At 31.7% G+C, this 5,864-nt stretch overlaps 1 non-coding gene across 1 annotated transcript; it reads right to left on the reverse strand.

Moving 5' to 3' along the window:
* Positions 1 to 377: 377 nt before the first annotated feature.
* Trnar-acg lies at positions 378 to 450 on the reverse strand. The gene has a single exon. It is a non-coding gene; the product is annotated as a tRNA-Arg (tRNA).
* Between the last annotated feature and the right edge of the window lie 5,414 nt (positions 451 to 5,864).

The following is a 5,864-nucleotide window of genomic DNA, read 5'->3' on the forward strand; positions in this document are numbered from 1 at the left end:
GCGCGACAGTTTGGTTATGTGAATTCAAAATAAAATTAGCTAAACGTATGAAACGCCAACCCCGTTTTCAACGTCCTTTAATGGCGGCGGAAGATTCATATCTTACTTTTTAAATTTAACGGAATAAAATATAAAATTTGAAACTGTAAATACTTGTGACTCAAATAATTCTAAATATATATATAATAATAAGAATCTGAATATAAATTATATACATAACATGTAAATGTTATCTTGATAATTTTATATTCTGTAAGGTATGATGATCTTATATTTGAGACCAAATGAATTACAATAAAAAGAAGCTATGAGAAATATAATTCGTTCATTTAAATAATACCTACAAAAGTTAAAAAATTAAAAAAAATGAAACAATGCGACCCTGCCAGGATTCGAACCTGGAATCTTCTGATCCGTAGTCAGACGCGTTATCCGTTGCGCCACAGGGCCATTCGCATATTACGTGAGTTTGTGAAATTTTATGTCAGTTCTCGAAGTTTATTCTGAAAAACATAACGAGTTTAAAATTCGATCTATTTTTAAATTCAGGGTACTAATCTAGCATCAAACTATAATTCATAACATCATTCAAATATGTTGTCTATAATTACACATTCAATAAAGGCCTTTTGAAATGTTAAGGGGAACAGAATGTAAATGGGGCTAAGACATATTTTTAAATCAATCAATCAAGATACAATATATTGAAATTCAGATATAAAACAGGTTTTTAGAAATTACGTCATTAAAGTATCGCCATAATATTAGCGCATATATATGATTACTTTAAAACCATTAACTCATAATTGCACTCATATATTCACAAAGCTTTGCATACAGCTTACAATAGAAAACTTTGTACTAACATTCTTGTATAAGATACACATTTTATGCGCTTATATTCTCCGGCTCTTTTAATGGAGCTTCATCAAACATCCTATGTAAGATGGTTTTATTTAACGCATTCTTTTCCGAGTAAATTATATGAACTTCAATAATTATTATAAGTATGCAGTATGTAATAATACAAAATTATAAGAAGTAATTTCAAGGTGAAATCTTATATCTACAAATATATTTTCGGTACCGCCAAGCAACTATAATTATTGCTGTATTCCGATTTGTACTACGAGAGTAACATCTTAGTTACCAAGGATGGTGGTGCATTGCAAAACTTTGCATGTAAATTTCTGTTCTATGTAAGGGCCATTTTTAGTTAAAACCTCCTCCAAATGTTGCCAGCTATCGCTCTGCCAGCTCTCACAACTCTCGTCCAAAGCTCTCTGGCAACATCTGAAATGTCATCACTCCATCTTTTGAATGGTCTGCCTTTGTTTTTGATTTTTGTAAATCGGGGACCATATTGTCAGTTTTCGATCTTCCATATGTTGTTCTTTGAATATGGCCACCAATATATGCTATAATCAAAAATACATATACGACCTGTTATAAAATTAATAATATAAGTACGTGCCAGTACACATCAGAAAGCCAAAACTGGCATCCAGTGAAGAGTTCCTTTATTCACCTCGTCCACGAGATCGACTTGCAAAATGATGCGTCAATTAAAATCGACATTATAGATTGGTTAATACGAAGCTCGGTAACAACAAACGAGTGAAATAAATATAAAAATAAATTACAAAATCCAAAAAATATTATCAATCTATGTTAAAACTTTGACGAACACAATTTCATAAATGTTTAATAAAACACCGAGGAGTAAAAGCGGCCTTAAAAGCTTTATCATAACGCCAATATCAGAGCGTGCATAAAAAGAGTTAGTAAAAATATAAAAACAATATATGTACACTAAAATTCTATGAAAATAAACACAAAGCATTTAACTATACGGAACATATACACTACAAATCTAAAGCGGGGTTCAGATACTCGCATGAATCATAACTGATTTTCATTTCGCATTTTTTCCGCAAAATTAGCCTGACAATAACATGTCCTTTTATACTAACATTCATTACTTTTATTTATAATGTGTATAAATATATGCTACAACAGCTTTAGCTAACTTAAATAACGTCAACTTAACTCAGAACTACTTTTTTTTAGAACGAATATCGGTATGTTTTATCAACGCTAGGTTTGCCACAGGTGAACTTTGATGGCTACAAATACGAACTCAAAATCGGCAACGAGATGCGAATACACGGAAAACGCTCAAACTAGCGCGAAAACCATCAACATTCGCCTACAATCCGTTCGAGGGTTACTGACGTAGAGAATGTGGATCCTTTCTCATGTGGATATTTCTTCAATGTTAATACAAAAACTAACTAGAATATTTAACACTACCATGTGAGCGTATCCTTAAACTTAAAACAGATCGCTATGGCAGCTTCGGTATTAGAAATAGGATTAGACGCATAGCGAAGCTGCTGTAGAGGGTCTTGTTTACAAATGTTCTCTGTATATTATATGGATTCACTCTGTACATTGTATGCAAATTATTAAGTTCTATCTCCTCTGCTGAATAAACACAAATATATTTTACCAAAAATAAAATCATTTTTGCACTAACCAAAAAGTTCAGGGCAAATAACTGGTAGGTTCTGGTCAGTTTAGAAGAAAAGAAAATACGTTTGGGTATAGCCCATTAATAATTCTATCTAACACCAATATTTGATGTTGCTGGCCTGGTTAGAAGACTGATGTACCAATATGTAACAGGCACAAGGGCCATAACATTTTTTATCCCCTGGAAAGCGGTTCGGTCTTATAAATTATGTAAGGAGTTTACTTACAACAAGGAGAGAAGAGACAGGTGATACTTCTCGTATCGCGCGTGTTTTGGACGAAGACTTACAACTATAATATGAAACATTAGCTCGGATAAGGAGCTGAGGTGGCCCAGTGGTTAGAACGCGTGCATCTTAACCGATGATTATGGGTTCAAACCCAGGCAAGCACCACTATATATATGTGCTTAATTTGTGTTTGTAATTTATCTCGTGCTCGGCGGTGAAAAAAAACATCGTGAGGAAACCTGCATGGGTCTAATTTCATCGAAATTCTGCCACATGTGCATTCCACCAACCCGCATTGAAACAGCGTGCTGTAATTTGTTCCAAACCCTCTCCTTAAATGGAAGAGGAGGCCTTATACCAGCAGTGGGAAATTTATAGGCTGTTACTTTTAACTACTTAGCTCGGTTTATTTTCCTTAATGTAACGAATAGTATTATTTTATTCGAGATTTTAAATACAAAAACGATATCACTACAAGTAGTCAACCACTTGAAATATACGTACCAACAAAATTCTTAATTCTCGAGCCTCACGATCCAAGGATAACTCAGCCGAAGGTCTAGTCCTCAAAAGATAATCTTCTTACACTGATCTTCTCTTCAACAGATTTCATTATATAAATCTTCGCCTTCGTACAATGTATTATGATATTTTATAGGGACGTAGAAAACAAATGGTATACATTTTGGGCTATATTACTAATCTGAGTTAAAAGGGCCACAGGACAATCGATTTTCGTAATAAAAATGACCTTAAAAATATGTATATATTACTCAAACCCTATGTATTTATTTCTAACTATTGGTTTGTTTTTTACTACCTGAAATAACAGATAGAACGAAGTTGATTTTGCTATATAAATTTATAAATAGTATAGTTAATGCATAAAATAAAAAAATAATAATAATAATAATCTCTCGCTAATATAATCGAAAAATTTAGGTAAATTTCACCAGGGGGGGTTAACACTTTACCCTTAGGTGGTGATTTCTGATTCAGTTCACTTTACTTTAGGCCTCATAAAAAAATGTAGTGCAAAAAGTATAAAAGTAATTAAATAAAATAATTCCTGATTTTGAACAAGCAATGAAACATAATCAAAGAGTCTTTGATAACATCATCAGCAAAACATTAGCTATCACTACATTCATCATACTAAATTCAGCGTAACGTATTATATTGATACGAGTTTAACCGTCGGTTCGACATATTCGATTGTAACACTATCCACAAACCAATTACAAAGATGGATTACGCTAACTGCCTACAGATTCGAGCTCCAATTTGTGGCCTGATATATTTTAATCCCTATTCACGTATGCTCCATGAATGATTGGCTCGAAATTTGAATTCAATATCAATTAATTAACTTCAATTCAATTGCATGTTTTTAAATTATGATGTTTGTATTTATCGCCATTTGGAGTGAGTTAATGTGAAGACTTTTTGATAACAGATAGCAGTTATCCAATTAGAATTACTTGAAGAACTATGTGTTTTTTCATGGTTTTTCATTCACAACTTAATTATAATGAATAAAAAATAATGTAATGATAAAATGCTTAAAAAGAACAAATTTTTGTCCAAACTTTTTTTGGTAACTTATTGTCAGTCTAATATTTTATTTTAATATAATTACAAGTAAATCCAATATTTATATATTCAAACCTGTTTTTTTAGATTACAAGAGGATTGATCCCTTAGCAAGGGTTCCGTTTAGACATGTTCACGTGTCCAATCTGGTTCTGGTACATTTACTTGGTGGTAAAGTGTGTTAATTTTGCATGTCAAGAAAGAAAGGAAAGGTGAGTGTAAGCCAGTATAATTACAGACACAAGATAAAAGAGAAAGTGAGTAATCTCATAGACTCAATCTTAATTGATTCTTGAGGGTGACTGTTTTGATGTATAAACCTTTGAGAGATTTTTTTAATAAGATTCGAGATATTTTACCAGAAGACTGAGTGAGCCAGTTTAACTACAGGGACCATTAGTGTTATGAATATACATTAATATTTGTTACAATACGAACTTCAGTGGGCAGTGGAGATCACTAACCAGCAGGTGACATATTTCCAAAACTACCAATGGCAAAAGAAGTTATTATTAAAATAGATTAACAAAACGCAAACTTAAACTTAAAATCAAATAACTTTATTCATTATAGAAGTATTACACTTTATTATTGATGGTCAATTGAAACTGTAACACCGGTTCGAAAAAGAAAATACCCTGACCTGAGAATAACCGGCGAAAGAAACTCAGCGGTTTTTTGTCTCATATATTATATAAACAATTTAATATAAAATGAAATAATCAGGAGGCGATCGTTTCAACCAAAAAACGAAAATCGTGGAAATAACACGAAAAATATTCCGAATTCTTAATTTGTTTCTACCAATAATATTTTGTTATTACATTTAAAAACATCGTTGTATTCGACTATTAAAATTTTCAAAACACAATGTTAAATAATCTTATATAATATTTTAAGCCACAATCCGGATTTACAATACAGCTTCTGGTTCTAGAACAGTATTTTTTTAGGCCCATCGTTTCATTGATACAATTCCATTTGATAACTCCATGACAAAAAGAGGATTATAAAAAAAAAAAAATACTAAAATTAAATCTCTCGTTTAGATAGATTTGATAAAACTTGGTTTATATATTTTACATAAAATATACCCGTAGGCCTTAATTCAATGTTGTGATTTTAAAATCAATTCTTTCATACAAGAATAATTATTTCGAAAATGTTGCCCTCTTAAATATAAATTCATCTTTTTCAATTTAAAGTTTATTTCTTAGAATAACAACGTTCTTTAGTAGTGAAGACCACAAACTGTCTTGTGGCTTTTTTGGGCTGTCTGTTTTCCAATGTACAATTAAAAACAAAAACTAAAGTCAATTTTGTGGCAATTAGCACCTTTTTTGTTAATCTATATTAATATTATACATGTGAAATTACTCTCTGTCACTCTGACTGTATCTCGCTCCTTAATGCTGAACCAAACCGCTGAACCGGATGTGATGAAATTTGTTATGAATTAAACATGAACTCCCAGATAGGACATAGGCTACTTTTGCCCAACACATG

The sequence above is a fragment of the Vanessa cardui genome, chromosome 16 (assembly GCF_905220365.1).
Source record: "Vanessa cardui chromosome 16, ilVanCard2.1, whole genome shotgun sequence".
NCBI lineage: Eukaryota > Metazoa > Arthropoda > Insecta > Lepidoptera > Nymphalidae > Vanessa > Vanessa cardui.